The sequence below is a fragment of the Drosophila persimilis genome, unplaced genomic scaffold, assembly GCF_003286085.1.
Source record: "Drosophila persimilis strain 14011-0111.01,24,50 unplaced genomic scaffold, DperRS2 tig00000808-arrow-arrow-pilon, whole genome shotgun sequence".
In the NCBI taxonomy this organism is placed as follows: domain Eukaryota; kingdom Metazoa; phylum Arthropoda; class Insecta; order Diptera; family Drosophilidae; genus Drosophila; species Drosophila persimilis.
The window spans coordinates 435742-452599 of record NW_020825357.1 but is presented as its reverse complement, the minus strand read 5'-3'; the positions used below and the strand labels follow the sequence as shown (position 1 = coordinate 452599).

The following is a 16858-nucleotide window of genomic DNA, read 5'->3' as shown; positions in this document are numbered from 1 at the left end:
GCAAAAACTTCCTTTGCCTCCGTCTGCACAAAACAATACACCCTTTGTGTGTGTTGGAGTGCGTGGTATGAAAAGGAATGCAACAACTAAAAGCAAAGCAAAATGCTGAGCCCGCAGCGCACCGAACGGGTCTCTGCAGCAGTCGAACATTTGATGAATGTGTGGGGAAGGCTCCAGGCCACAGGTTGGTCAGTAGGTGGATGTATGGTATGTGGGGTGTTGGGCTGTTGGGGTGCTGGGGTGCTGGGGAGTGAGCCGCAACATGTTGCGGTTGCTTGGGGTATGGGTGAGCGAGCTCCGCTTATAAATCTCACACACAACAAAAGAGAATGGAACAAATGGAACGGCAGGCGGGGGTCTGACTGCAACAATGAAATACGCAAAATATTGACAGGACACCGGAGGGAGAAAGAAAGAAAGCAAGAGGAAACAGGCGAATCGGGACAGGGACAGGGACAGGGACAGGGGGAAAGGCGCAGTTGAAGTAACGGAACCTCACACAAAATGCACTCGAAACATGCGACTGCCCGTTACAATTAAAACACAAAGAGATGCAGAGAGAGGGCGAGGGAGTGGGGGCTGGGAGAGGGAGAGGGAGAGGGAGACTAGATGTGAGTGGTTGAGGCAGGCCCGTTACAGCTCCAAAAGTGTGGGAGAGATGGAGACACACACACAAACACTGTCTCTCTCTCTCTCTCTCTCGTGTAATGCACTGGACAACCTGCGACGCGTCATTTGGCCGCCCCATTGTGCACTGGACAGGCGGCACAGCACAGCACAGCCATGGACGGTGGGACTGAGGGACAGTCATGGACAGTCATAGACATTGGGACAGCATCGTTGACGCTGACACAGCTGCCATTTTACTTGAATGCTTCGGCTGCCATGAATAAAGCATCTCTTGTATGCGTATGCGTGTGTGTGGGTGTGTGTGGGTGTATCTGTGTCCGCTGTTATTAATCCGACATGATTGGCAGCAACGAAATGGACAACAAAAGTGGACACAGGTGGATGCGGCCCATCGTCCTGTCAGCGCCGCACGAATATCGAAAGAGACGCCGACAAATTTGTTAATTTATTATGCCGAAGCGACGCGATGGCGGCGACGGCGACGGCGACGACGGCGACGACAACGAGACTGACCCGACTCCCTCGACGTCATTTGGCCACCCCACACCACCACCACAACGGATGGTTCCTCCTGAGCTTGGGCTTGGGCTTGAGTTGGGTGTTCGGTGCTGTTCCATCCAGCTCATTTGGTTAGCTGCATGTCAAGTGGCTCCGACTAACGGCAAATCTCATTTCGAAACAAGAAGGACAACTGGAACTGGACACTCCACAACGAATATTGAATGCCCTTGGAAGAAGATTTGAAGACAAGCTGAAGGCAAATTCGAAAACATTCATTGAGATATCCATAATTCCAGCAAGACGCAGGGGGGACCCATTTGGACAAGCAGGCAACATGCCCACAGAAAGCATAGACAAGCGAATCCAACAAGATAACTAAAATGTGCGTGTGAGCAAGTCGCAATTGTGCGAAACTCGATTGAAAGATGAACGATTGGAACGGAGACAAGCGCGCCGGTTCTTATTTACATCCTCTTCGTTTCTTCGACCCAGATATTGAATACACCGCTCATTCGAAAGTGCTGATTGGTGCTATGATGATGAACCATTGATTGGTTTGCTCATCGGCCCGAATCTGGATTCAAACCAACTCCTCAGGTTCTTGCGATTGGTTTGCTGTAAATATTTTGATAAACCGTCAAATGGTCTCCCAAATTCCATATTCCTGGCACTCAAAGAGTATTTCGGACAGCTGCAACTTTGTTGCACAGATTACAGGTTTGATGCTTGTGGTCCGAGTGTCCTTTTTAATAAAGCAGCAGCAGGCGAGTCGGCAGGACCTCACAGCCACCTCCTTTTCTGTTCACTTGATCATACAAATTAAGCCCCTGCGTACTGTATCTGTTCCCTTCTGTTCTGTTCTGTTCTGTTTGTTTGTTTGTTTGTTTGTTTCCCGGGGTCCGACACTACGGGATGGACTACGACGGAGTCACGGCGTCGCCTGTGACTTAAAAGTGAAATATTGCAATCAGTCAATGGATTTTACCAATGTTGTGTCCTCCTGTGAGTAGGCTTCGATTTTAATTAAGGAATTAGGCAGAGCGCTGGGGAGCAACGTGAAATGAGCAGGCGACACTGACGAAAAGCTCATTAGGGTGCATCTGAATTCCAGGGGGGTTGATTGGGGCGGATTACGTCAGGGATTGGCGTGTACCAAAGTTAAGAGTGAATGAAATTTTAAAGGCACGGATTTCTAGATCCCACAACAGCTTCCCTGGGAGAAGCTATATCAGTTTAAGAAATCATATATTATGGAAAATATGGTTGAAAAAGTAACACCTGAGATTTGGTTCGCCCTCCCATGAATACACTTTGTTCCTGTTGTCTAAGCATTAAGCCAAAACCACACAATTTACCAACAATACCTCGAATTAACTTTGATTAAACATTGGCCGAAAGGATCATCAATAGAGCACCTCAGGGACAGACCAGGTACCAGGCACCAGGTACCGAGTACCACACACAAACAGGTGGCCCCCAAACAATTGTACAGAATTCCCAACGTTTAATAATCGAACTGGGAAAGAGGAAGACATGCTGGGCGGAGAGCTGGACACGAGACAACGACAGCAACAGAAATTACACAAATTCTGAAAATGTATGCAACGGAGAATGGGTTGATGGGAGAAGGAGAAGGAGAAAGAGAAAGAGAGCCACTCAAAGGGGAGTCCCCACCACATGAGGAAAGCAAACTCTGAGGTGAGTTGTGGTGTGGCGTGGTGTGGTGTGGTGTGGCGTGGTGCGGCGGAAGGGGAGTGGAGTCCGGGGACCCGGTTGTGTGGTTGGCACACCCAAAGTGGCATTAGAGATTTATCAAGTGTAGCGTGACGTGGCATGGACTAAGTCACAGTCGCACAGGATGCAGGACTGGGAAGAGGCCTCACAGACGGACAGAGTGTCCTCCGTGCACACACACACGGACACACACGGACACACACGGACACATTGCATTACGTGTAGCGTAACAAATGTACAAAAACACGTAAACTCCATGGGGTTGGATGGGGACGGATTGGATTGGATTGGGGGCACTGCCAACTGCAGGAAAAAAGTGGAAATGGAACCCGGACACTTTGACTATTAAGCAGCAGAGACACAGGACACAGGACACAGAACACAGGACACAGTGCACAGGAGCAGCTTGAGAGTTGCCTCCATCATCCTTTTATCCTTACTATCTCTCTCTCTCTCTTTGTCCCTCTCTTTGGCCTCCTGCTAGTCTTCTTCTACTTCTATTGCTACTTCTGCACGGGGGCTATTCGATGACAATCAATGGTTTTTGGTCTGATGCACAAACTGGACCCAGGAGTTGAGTCCGAGGCTACTTCTGGCTGCTGCGACTCCGTATCCGTATCCGTATCCGTATGCATGAGCATGTGTGTGCCTGGGCAGCCTGGGCTGCCGGGGTCCTTGTTGCTGCCACGCTTCATAAAGGATTCAAATTCGAGTGCATCAAGCTGAGCGGACCTGAACGGACCTGAAGCGGAGAGCAGAGTGCCCGAGTGCCCGGTTTAATTCCAAATAAATGAAGTGTATGGCAAACAATGTGGTTGAGCTCTCGGACCCCATGCCTCGGACGGGTGGGGGCCTGGACAAACTTCGTCGTCGCCTCGCAAGCCAACACAAACTGGGCCTCAGTATTTGTCCCTCTTCTCAGTGGGGCGTACGCACGTCTATGAATTTCTGGAGTTTCTGGCTTTTTGTAGTTTATCTTTCAGCTCTTATTTTCTGAAAAATTAATTAACTCTGGCCAAGTGCAGAATGCGGCTCCCTTTGGGGCCTGTTACTCTCAATGTCCTTTGTGGCCTCGCTTTGGCTTTTTGTGTGTCACTTCTTGGGCCCAACTAATTAAAAACTGTTCGAGAAAACCAATCATAACATTGCGATGGCATTTTTTCATGGCTCAAGCCTACATGCGATTACATCTGGTTGATTTCCATTGAAGTGTATCCCCCCCTCCCCCCCTCCGCCCCTCCTCCGTCCCCGAGAACCACAATTATTTCCGTATCATTCTGTTTCATCAAGGAGAGACTTAATCAAGTGCAGTATTTGGTTGTTTCCCCTTCAATTTCGTGCAACTCGAAATTGCAGTCGAGTGCTGTCAATCAGCGTGTTGCAGGTGGTGCACACCGCAAAAATGAGGGAGGAAGATCCACCCAGACCAGGCCAGACCAGACCGGAGGCCCAACCACCCACCATACGGTATTTAGTGATATATGTGGCTGATTGCTTTCGAGACAAAAGAGGCACAGGAGTCCAAAGTCGCTGCATAGAATCCCATTTAAGCAGCCAAGGCCGGTCTAATGCGCCACATGTGTCTGCCAGGGCTGCAACGGAGCCCCCAACCCGATTCCACCAGTGCCACCGATTCCACCGTTTCAATCCCAGTCCCGAGCCACCCACCCAGCCGATCCGGCTCTGCCTCGAGTGCAGTTTTCTCTGCCATTCTAATGGAATTTTCCTCATGACTTAATTCAAACAATAAATGCGCTCAATTGAATGCAATTTTCATTCGGCGTTTCGCTTTTTCCCTCAAAAATTTGTAAAGGATATCCACATCCACATCCACATCCACATCCATGGCCACATCCTGCCCAGAGCGTTCCCCGAGAGTCCTGTTAGCTGTGGTTACACACACCACTGATAAAGCCACTTGAGTGCAGCCCAGCCCGGTACAGCCCGCCCGGAAGGACTCGGAATTGTGGGTCTCGCAACACTTTTTCGATGACGTTTGCAAGTTTTTTTCTCATCCTCGTTCCAGCTGTGCGTATGTGTGTGTGTGTGTGTCCTTTGTGGGTTCTTTCCGTTTGCTTTGCTCTCTTAATAAACGTATACAATTTGTTAATTTGTACAGGATCAAACATGAAAGTCGTCTACTGCTGCCGCTGCTGCTGCATCCTGGTAATTAGTTCCTCCGGCAAAGCTCCCAAAAAGCTAATTAGATTTTGGTCCAGGCAAAAGAAGATTTCATTAAATGCATTCGTTAAATGAATTTCGTGGCGGCAAAAAAAGGCTTAAATGGCGTAGATTTATAGGATAATAAGGAAGAGAAAGAGGCGGTGGGAGTGGGAAAGAGCTTAGAACAAGGTGGAGACAATCAAAGTGTTGCCAGTGTTGGTAGCCATTCATGAGTGGGCGGAAATTCAGTCTTCGATGGGAAGGACAAGAGCTGATGACACGTTTCTGAATAGAGATGGAAGTGCCCTGCCTTATATACATAGCAGGTAGCTTGTTCAGAGGATGTTCTATAGAAGAAGGAGAGAGACTGTTGGGAAACATTCAGGTTTCAAGGAAATGGTTCACCGCAGGAGCATCAAAAATCGACCGAAGGGCGCTGCTGCAAAACCAGTGTTGGTGGGTAACTATATTATCTACTGAATTTTCATTTAGGAATAAGTTTTCAATAATTAATGATTTTTTCCATATTTTAAAGAGGAACAGTTTTCGAACAGACCCACCATTCGATCGTTTTTTGTTCTTTTTTTTTTATTCCCTGACACCTAATTTAAGTTTTAGGCTAATACTTTTGGGGATATATCATTTGAAGCCCTATAAAATCACTGATTTTTAACATTTGAATTTGATAAGCCCAGAACTACATACAAATGTGCTCGTACGGTTTCGATTCCACTCAATTAGAACTCAAAAACCCAAAAAACAGTTGCAAAATTTAAAATCGTAGTCAAATGAGCAGCAACAACAAATAAATCTAACCAACAAACAACAACAAAAAAAAAAATAAAAAAAAAAATCAGAGCTCCATTAATTAAATTAAAATCCACTTAGAAGCTCATTAAATGCAAATCTCAGCGGGTGAAATTTAATATGGAAAAAACGCACACACACAGGCACCGAAAAAGAGGGAAAACAATTCTAACCACAAAAACGCATTAAATGATTTGCGTAATTTACACAAAAAAACAAAAAGGGAAAAACAAACAAAACAAAACCGAAATAAAAGGGGAAATGGGAGGGCAGGACCAGGACCAGGACAGGGCATGGCATGGAAAACCGTAACCGCATGTTAATTAAAAATCAAACTAATTTCCTAATTGCAAAGCTTACCAATCATTAAACACCAAAACGGGGGACGCAAAAAAAAAATCAACGAAAATTCCTTTGATTTATTTGCAATGGCCGAGGGGTTACGTTACGCAAACAGAGAGCTGGAGGGGGTCGGGGTCGAGGACGGGGACGACGGACCATTTGACCAATTGTCACACGATTAAACAGACAAATTTGAAAATAATTTTTCATTAAATGCAATGCAAATCAAATGGAAAGCCAATCTGTGGCAGCGGCATATGCCACAGACGGGGAAAGAGGTGGCGCGAGGGGTGGGGCAACAGTGCATTAATCCTGTTACATGTCCATGTTCCGTGGCAGCTTTATGAGAAGGATACTGTGGTGTGATCTGAGCACCCCCCCCCCCCCCCTTGTTTTTTGCAAACGTTTGGTCTAGGGTATGGCGGGGGGTATGCCGGGTTTTGTAGGGGTTTTTTATCACTCCAGGAATAATCTTTCGTATTCGTTTGTATCAAGGGGTACCACCGATTCCACACGAATATGTTTCACTCCGTTTTTGGGCTTAATTAAAATCCGCTGGGCAATGTGTTCCTTCCCCTTCCCCTTCCCCTTCCCCTTTCACCAGCCGCACCTTGCAGCACAAAAAAGCGAATTTACATATCCCAAGCTGATGCCAAAACACACACAAAAAACATATATATATATATAGAGTATTTGTGCAACATATGGTAATGGAAACAACAAAACAAAAAACACACACACACACACACCCAACATTTGGACTCAATAAATTTCAATTTATTTGCGTATATCATTTATTTTGCGTAATTTTGAGCTTAATTTCAAGCGCAAAAAGAGTTCGTTTCGCCAGTCCGTGAGTGGATGGGGAGGGGGGCTGGGGGGGGGTTAGGTCTTTTAGAGGGTTTACGTGGAAAACCCTCATAAATCAATTAGGACGCCGTGCCAGATTTTGGCAGCCAATTTTTGGTTTTGCGGCTTATTTGCTGTGCATAATTTTTTTTGGTTTTTTTCTATTCTTTTTTTTTTTGTTGTGTGTGTGTAAAATTTATTTTGACATTTTGCGGTGCCGAATTGGGGTTACGGTTTTCGGTTTTGGGTTTTGGGTTTTGGCTTTTGCTCAGGTGTTATATAAAATGTGTCCCTGTGTCCCTGTGTCCATATGAGCGGAGTGCGTATGTGTCGCTGCTGTGATATGATTAATTGCCCGTTTGAAGCTGATTTATGAAGTGCTCTCCGGCCTAAGCCAGTCCAGGGGGGAGGGGGGGCGACGAAGCCGGACCAAGTGGTGGCCAGGCAATTAGAATAATGGATGATGAGCCCGGCCCTGCAAAAGGGGGGGGGGGGGGGGCTAAGGACTACAGTCTGGAGTACAGTTTGCTGATTGCCCCATCTATCTTCGCATAAAGAACCCTGAACCCTTGTGGTCGTTCCAGAGATTATAGAACTATGGATGCCACAAGGACATCTCAAACTCCAGACTATACTGATAATTGCCATAGAAGTAGTAGCGCCTCCGCCCTTGCCCCTGAAAGCCCCTTGGCTCTTGGCTCTTGGCTCTTCTACCCCTTTGGCTGTGGCTTCTGCAAGTGAAATGTTTACACAGTCGCCACTGAGCGCGGTCGGCCCAAAGGCCCAGGACCTTGCAAAAACAAAAACCCCAAGCTAAAGCCAAAAAGTTTCCCGGAAAAACACAAAAAAAAAAACCTCTAACCAAACAAATGCTGGCGGCAGCAGCATCCCGCGATACGGGATACGGGATACGGGATAAGGGAACCGGAACTCGCGACTTCTTCACGGAGCAATCAAGCGTATGAGCAATTTTTCGTGGCAATTAAAACAAAGTCTCTGCGGCACACGTAAAGGATTTGCGGGCGAGAATCCTTTTCTGGGCGGTAAATTGCTCTCAGAAGCGGAATCAGCAACAGCTTTCACAATGCTCTCTACCCCTCGATATTTCCTCGCTATTTCCTCGCTTCTGTGTGGGAGAGTTTTTCTTGAATTAACTCGACAGCCGACGGCAATGGCAGAGTTTTTGGTAGTGAATGCCGGCGACAAGAACAATAAACAGAGAAATTTCCACAGCAGTTGCCAACGGGCGACTGGTTGATACCCTGGAAGAAGGGAATACCCTCTTCGAACCTATGGAAATCGTAGTTTTGGTGTCCCCTGACCAATACGCCTTGCCTCCTGCTGGGTAGCATAATTGCCCACTCCCTGCGGTACGCTCCTGTGCCTCTCTCAAGGAAAGTTAAACAAATGTAATAATTGTTCGAACAAACTTTTGTGCAAACACTGGCGGCAGGCGGTCGACTGGGCCGCGGCTCGGCATAGATTCGGGCAATTTGCTGTTCGGTTTCTGTTCAGTTCCGTTAATGTTTGTCCTCGCTGGCACTGTTGGCACTATTTTTTAGGATGGCTGTGATTGTTTCTACTTCTGAATCCGCTGCCAATTCGGGCTTTGTTTGGGACGTGGCGCGTGTCCTGCTAATGCGCCCGGGGGTGTCAAAGTCATTCCCATTCCCGATTCCCATTCCCAATTCCCATTCTCAGCTTTACGCGGCTGTCTCTCAATGGGTTCTATTATTTTTGTGTGATTCGATTTTGATTTTTGACGAATTTGTGTTAGTTTTTTGTTGTTGTACTCCTTCGGCGTGTGTCTGTGTAAATGTTTCGCAATTGTTTGTTGGCATTTGTGCGTGCGCCTCACGCACTCTATGGAGTACTTTCAAGAGTCCGTCCGTCCGCCCTGTCAACCCTGGCCTGGTGCGTGAACGAGCTGAGGATGAACTGAGGAGCAACTCCAGCCATAGACACGTTTTCCATTTAGGTTTATGCAATTTTTCAATTGTAAATTACAAAATGAAGTCATTTGAAAAACGTTTTCAAGGGTTTGATGGAGGGGTTCCATACTCCATACTCCATATATCCTCTGTTCCTATGAGAAGGGTGATCGGCTGATCTCAAGTGGCTTAAAGGCGGGCGTGGCTCTGGTGGCTTTCTAATGGTAGTTTATGTGCGTCATAATAATGGGTTTAATTTGACAGAAGCGAATGAGGTAGCAAGAGGCGAATGGGAGTAGAACACAACAGAAGAAAGGAAATAGAAATACAATCAAATGACAGCAAATTGACATTTAAGAAGGAACCCAGCGAATTGAACGAATTTACCAAAGAAAAATGTAGTACAAACCATAATTTAAATAAAGTTAAATAAACCAAACACTCAACTGTTTTAATAATGCTGTTTGTTTTTACCTTTTGTTGCGTTGTTGTTGTTTTCCCTCACGCAACGATGATATTTTCGCATTAGTCGCGCGCGGGGAACAATGTACCGAGGGGGGAACAGAAGCTTTGATAAATATGTGCATACCCGCACTAGACCGACGCTTTGATGACCGAGACCCGGGTGGGAACTGAGAGAACTGTGATTAGAGCAGCAGCAGCAGCAGCTTTCAAGCTCTGCTTAGAAATCGGACGTCGTTTCTGCTCGTCTCATCACAGCAACGAACGAAAGCAAAAGTGTAGGTGTAGATCATCCGCCTTCGTTTCTGCACGAATTCGAACGAAAGCGAGAGTGTGTGGCCACGTTACGAAAGAGGTGCTCGGTTTTGGTTTCTCCTCGTCTTCCCCACCCCGCCACTCAACAAAGCAAGAGCATAAGTATGTATGCAGCTGTGTAGATCACAGAGTTGACGTAGGTCAGGGTCTCTCTCACTCTCGTTTTCATTCGCTGTTGGCGCGCTGCCAAGTTAACATTAACATGCCGCTGTAACAACATCTGCAAATTTGTGCGCTCCTCTGTTAGCTAACTGTTAAATCTGCAGAGATCTTAATTGTGTGTTTTGCGATTTGCCCTGCCTTGGTATCTGCAGATATGTTTGAATTATTTCAAAAGACAACTCCCAAGAGATCCCAACTTGATTAGCCACACCCACACCCATGCCATCCAAGCACACACACACACACACACAAACGCAAATATTTAGACCGCCCCTTTAAGAGTCCCACTCCATTCAGACACTTACCAAAGCGTTGATGAGTGAAAACAGCCGTTAATGTGCTTTCAACGAAAGAAAAACCGAAAATCAAATCATGCTTTTGGGCTTAGGTTGGGTTAAAAAAGAGAATATACATAAACTATGGCACAAAACCCAACAAATGCTTCCACCTATCCACCCGAGGCGGATTCCACCCCCTTCGGCCCGAAGAGCAGCACTTCACAAAAAGCGAACACAGAGTGAGAGAGTGAGAGAGAGGGAGAGAGAAAAAAAAATCAAATGTTGTAGACAACGACGGCGGCAAGGAACACGTGTCCGTCCTGCTCGGGGAAGCTTACAAGGACGACACGTGACCGCCATCATGTTTGCTTACATTCACGACTGACTTGACTGACGTACAGTCCGTATGTATGATGAGTAAATGACGATGATGAACACCCGGACTATGATTATGACGATTATGCTGATGACTGTGGCGATCAATCAAGGTCCAATCGACAATGCAAAACACAGTTGGAAATCAGTTACGTTTGCCACTGTACGTAGGTGGTACAGTTGCCACCACTGACCACTCACATGCTCACGCTCACTCTCATTCGAAACAGTGTTTGGCCATAAATTTACAGCTTCAATTTGGCAAATGCATCGGCATCGGCATCGGTATCGGCATCGGCATCGCCGTTGACTGTAATTAAAATTGCATTCGCATCTAATTAATTGGTATGCAAAAACCAAAACCAAAGCGTGGATGGAGAGACGGAGAGACGGAGAGCCAGAGACTAGTTGGAGAAATTGCAAAATGCAAATTGCAAATCATCGTCAGAGCCACATCGAATGCAATTTATATACCCCGTCTACCCCTCTACCTCAACCCCATCCACGCCGTCCCCCCCGCCCTTGAGGGGTTTGTGTTGGTGTCGAGTGCGACAGGGTTGACCATGCAATTAAAGGCAAAGAGGCATTTAAAACGCCTCAGGGACGCACAGACACGGATAGCAACGGACAAAATCCGTTGGCTTACAGCGATTCCAAGTCACGGATTGCAAGGATTTCCAGCCTCCGACTACGAATCTGCATCCTGCAGCCTGCATGTGTCGACGTCGCGACACCTTCAGCCTTCAGCCTTCAGCCTGCAGTCTGCAACCCTTCCACTGGTCCGGCTTTCCGTCTGTCACCTCCTTAGTCCTCACACCCTGCCATGACTGCCATGACTGCCAGAACTGCCAGGACTCAGCCAGGACCCTGCCATCGGTTGGGCCTTTGTGCGACTGCATTGTGCTTTTGGCCGGCCCCATGACATGATTGGCTTTTAACGCTCAAATAAGCTTAATTGAATTTCTTTTCATTTGCTAACAAAGTTTCTGGCACTGGACTGACTGGGATTTGTTAATTAAAAGCGAATTAGGCGTCAGAAAGAGCTTTTGTTCGGGGCCCAGGAGCAGCACATAGATCTATCGGTCTATCGGTACAGGTAACGGAGCGAATCCATGGTTTTGGGGCCGTACAGGGCCGGCTTTGGGTTGAAACTAGGCGCCCTTCGATACTTATACTTTTCTCTTGGAATGAACCAACTAAATTTTGAATATAATCATGTTTTTAGTATATAAATTACCACAAACTTATTGAATTTATCTATAGAGTTGCAATCGCGATGGCAATTTTCGATGGATAAGACAGAGTTTAAGAGTTTAATCGAAGTGAGAGAAGTTAGTGACAGAGAAACCCAGCCGAAACAGTTTTCAAAAATCCAAGGCCCTATATCTTTTCAACCAGTATCCCTCAGCCCCACACCATTATTCCAGCCATGCATTTGTTCCTTCCTTTTGGCCTTCTGGCGTGAAGATTGCCTGCTCATCTCAATAACTGGTGGAAATAAAGAACGGACGTTGGCCAAAGCACTCCCGCCACTCTAGGGCCGGCCCTGGGCTTATACGAACGAAAGGATTGCATCCAACTCTCAATCGTTTCCTATGGAAGGTGCTTTAATCTTTGGCGACGCGCATAAGTAGGTCCCAAGAAAGCCAAATTAAAGTACAAACGGTGGCCACGGGGGCGAGGCATGGCTGCAACGAAAATTGAAACCCACAAGGGGGTACGAGTAGTACTTGCCACGAGTCGCTGGTCACTGGTCGCGCCTAGGCACATCGCTATAGGCCTGCATGTATCTCCGTTGAACATATCACAGAACGCAATTAGTAATCGAAACCCAGGATCCATGCCCCCCCCACCCCTTTTAATTATAGTAATATTTGCATTTAATTAGAAACGAGGTCAACCAACTATAAATATTAAATTACGCGCAAGCTGCAAATTAATGAAATTCGACTAATAAAATTATGTTTAATCAAATGCAAAAAAAAAACACACAAAAAAAGATACAAACGGCAAACTGTACATTCTACAGCTGCTGCCATGGCAGCCGTGGCTATGAAATGTCAAAGTAAATGTCCCTCGGCCCCTGACCGCATTGTGTGTCCATCAAAAGGATATCGGGCCGGGCATACGGGAACTATCAAAATTAATGGGGCTCGTTCCACGGCTCGACCGCAGAAAACAAAAAAAAAATATCGCCTATATGTATAAAGGAAATAAAATTTAAATACCTGAAAAAAAAAAACGCGAAAATTGCCGGGCAACTGCAGTGACATTTTAGCTATCAAAAATGTATTTGCATATAAATTAACGATGGCCCAAAAATGCACCTTTTTTTTAATAATGCAATTTAAACATATTTTATTTGCATTTATTAATGGGGCTAAAGTCGGAGAGCCGAAAACAAAAACAACAACATCAAAGTGAAGTGTTTTTTTTTTTTTGGCCTGGGGTACGGTTCTGCGATTGGGCCGGACCCTGATTCCGGGCTAGCTGTTTTTGCATTATTATCCTTTATTTCTCTCACGTGTGTTTTTTTTTTTGCACTCTTGCGGACTGTTACAAAATGTGTTTTTTACAGCATTACCATAAAAATTGTAAAAAGTCGAAACCGAAAGAATATTGTTTTTTATCCTGACCACGTCAAAACATGTGACGGGTATTAAAAAAGCAACGAAAACAGACACAAGCCGACACATGGCAGGGACATTGACTCTCCGGGTCCGGGTCCGGGTCCGGGTCCGGGTCCGGGCCTGGGTCCGGCTTTGGCTTTGGCTTTAAGCGGCTTCGATTCTCATTTCCAATCCCGAACAACACTTTTCCCGCAAATCATGTACGAAAATTGATGAGGGAAAATGTTCGTGATTTCGTCACATTCTCTCTGTGGGGGTGTCGATTGGGTGCCGTGTCCGGGTCCAGGTCCGCGTACGGGTCCGGGTTTCAAAGGATTTTTCATAGCCAGCGGCTACTTATCATAAAAAAAGCAAAAACAGAACACAGCCCCGAACATAATGCAAACCTTGTCAAGTCATGTGTGTGGGTGGTTCGGTGGTTCCTCTGTGGGCGGGTGGGTGGCTGTGTGTCCCAGCCATAATTGAGTTGTAGCCGGCGAGAAAACCAAAAAAAAAAAGAGTCTTAAAAACACGATCTCATTCCCACCAACCCTTTGTGGTTGGCCGTCCTTTGTTCATCGAAGAAAAGGCGACTGGGGTCCATTGGCTGTGAGATCTGGCAGGTCCTTGCTGGCCGCACGGCTCCATTTGGGTGCGAAAAAGAGCATTCCCCAGTGCCCGTTAGCGAACGGAAGTCCTCGCTTTACCTTCTTGTTTTTATCATATTTTTATATCGGCAACTTTTATGTTGATTCGCTTTTCGCACCCATGCGACATGATTGTGATTGTGTGCGAGGTTCTGTTCGGTTATTATTGAAAATTGGGCAAATTGTATAAACGCACATATGCGTGAAATTCGAATTCTGGAGAGGGTGAGAGGGTGAGAGGGTGACAGGATCTCCGTTGAAAGGGTTGCAAGTTGCAGGGGAAACTAATTCAATTTACAAGTGATTTGTCCAGCCACACACACACACACACACACACACACACACACACACACACACGCACGCACAAAACCGATTTAGTTTTTGGGCCTTGGGTCCTTTGGTCCTTTGGTTCCCGGTTCCCCGATCCCTTGACCAATGACAAAATTCTCACAAATTTATGCAAATCCCATTTAAATTGTTTGCATTGCAATTTCAATTTAGAAACAAAATAAAACCATAGCACAATGATTGCCCAGCCACTACCTCCACAAATGACGGCAATTTATTTAAATTTTTTGCAACAATCATTTGTGCCACACCCCCGCCCTGGTCCCTGCCCTGCCTGCCTGCCGCAGTCTTTCAAGTAATTTTGGCACTTTTGGCAGGTCCATTAACAGAAATCCATCAACAAAATTGCCAGGGAAATATCATTGGGCCGCTGCGGTCCTGCGGTCCCGCCGCCGCTTGTCATTTCAACGCCTTTTCGAATGCTGGCGCCGTTTTCAATTTGCTCGGCGCTTATCAGCCGCCCTGATAGGGCAAACGACAGAGAGGGAGAGAGCAAACTTTATGTCCGTCGAGTCCCGTGTCTGGCCCACCTTCAATGGGTACGGACTGCAACTGCTGCTCCGGCTACGGCTCCGGCTCTGGCTGCTATCACTGGCCATAAAAACAGCTTTCCGGTCGTTACTCATTCATGGCAATCAAAATGGTGCCAAAATAGAAAAACGTCCAGCCCGAAAAAGGGAGCACACACACAAAACACGGAACCTGCCAAAAAAAAAAAAAAACAACAACAAAAAATGGTAGAGAGGGGGAAATGCAGAAGCGTATTTGAAAATTTGCATATCAATGCGTTGAACAAAGCCGTGCACTGAAAGAAATTGGGTAGAAAGCCCTCTCTGGAGAGGAATCGTTTTCCTGCGAATCCTGCGAGGATTTCCCCGAAGGTACACGGAAATTTCTCCCAGTGCACTGGGGACTCAACCTGCCGGCGTCTAGGGCCTATTACTTATCGGGTTTTGTTTTGCTGCCATTCAGCAGCACAGCAAATTATCAGATAGCATTGCCCACAGACCGCCCACCCGACCTTCCGCCCACCCGCCACTCAGCCAAATAGACAACCAGCACACACAAAAAAACATTCGAGTAAAATATTCAAATGAAATGTGAAACGCAGCAATTTTGCAAAGTCCCCAGAAGCGGGGAGGAGATCGGGTAGCCCCCCAAAATAGTCGGTAATCCGTCAACGGAAGTCAAACGTATTAGCATCCTGGCGATTTTTCATACAAATGGCGCCGTCGCAGCCAAGGAACGACTGCCGCCAAGGACTCTCCGTGGCTCTGTGGCTCGATGGCTCTGTGGCTCGATGGCTCTGTGGCTCGATGGCTCTGTGGTGTGACTGTTGGGCATGATTGGTCTATCATGGCAGCCATCTAGTAACGGGCCAGAAGGATGCCGGGCCAGGCAAACCTGATGACATATTGCAACCATTTAACACTGTCGCTTGTAAGGCTACCAGGGAACAATGCCGAACAGGGATCCATCTATAACACAGGGGTAGACACAGGAAGCCCGACCAGAGCTCTGGCAAACAAACAGCAACAAAAAAAAGAGAAAAAAAAAAACAATTTCGAAGGAAATTGACTGAAATTTTGCAGTGTTGCTTCATCATCCATGGGGGCCACATGGCCAGGCTCCTTCCTGGCTCCTTTCGTGCCCCAGCCATTGCCTGCACTCACAAATGCCGGGTGGCTGGATGGCTCGATGGCTGGGTTGCTTCCTTTCAGGAAGTTTTGCCCTGCTAACCACATGCTGTGCTTTGATAATGAGAGCAGTTCCAGTGCTCCTCCGTTCGCCTGATTTGAAATATTATGCTGCGGCAGATGGAGATGGAGCAGCATCCTGGCTATCCTGTGACCATCAAGCAGCAGCCAGCGGCGAGCAGTCCGGTGCTACCGCATCAGCAGCGAGTACGAGTATCATTCATGCAAATCTGATAATTGAGGGCTTGTCGCTTGGTTGAAACTTCGGTTAAAGTGGGCGTCGACCACCGGACCAGAACCTGGCCACAGCCATACCCAAAAGGCAGGCCACCCAGGACCTGGGACAATTTGATATACTGAGATTAAGGCGCTGGCAATTGATGACTGAGTAGGGAACAGTCTCCATATTTTATCATATGAATTATTGTCAGCCTGTTGAGAGGTTAATGGCGGGGATTTTCAACCCAGTCTCTATCCGGGGCTCTGCGAACATACATAATTATGCAAATGGCTAAAGTCAAGGAATATTTCGAACCGCTATCTATCCCCAGCCCCATGCCACCGCAAAAATGTGTGTGACAATATCATAATTTGTTGTCAACTTGCATTACAAAAATTAAAAAAAAAAACCCCCTGAAAGGCAGGAAGGAAGGAAGGAGCGCCCTGGCACGGCTGGCCCGGGAGTCCCCGGGAGATGACAACCAGCGAAAAGATCAAAAGGATAACCAAACAAATGATTGTGGGCGCAGTAGAAACAAAAGAGCGAAAATGAACAGAAAACAGAAAGAAAAAAAATTGTGGAAAAAAGCAAGCGAAAATCGACTTCAGTTTCAATTACAAAATTACAGAAAACAGGCGTCAATCAGCATTAATAATGGGGCGTGGCCCAACCCCCAAAAAAGGCCCAGTCTCTGGCGCTGCTTCTGCTACTTAACCCTTTATCCAGGCAGGCCGCCAGGTTGCTTCCAGGGGGTTGATCCGAGGTAATGCCAAAGTTCTTTTTTTTTT

The 16858-nt window shown here is 46.7% G+C and overlaps 1 long non-coding RNA gene across 1 annotated transcript in view; it reads right to left on the bottom strand.

Annotated features, from left to right (window-relative positions):
- LOC113566657 overlaps positions 1-9563 on the bottom strand; it is a 60601-nt gene extending 51038 nt beyond the window's left edge. Inside the window, exon 1 of the long non-coding RNA XR_003409181.1 lies at positions 9432-9563. This is a non-coding gene — a long non-coding RNA (uncharacterized LOC113566657). The remainder of the gene's footprint in view (positions 1-9431) is intronic.
- Between the last annotated feature and the right edge of the window lie 7295 nt (positions 9564-16858).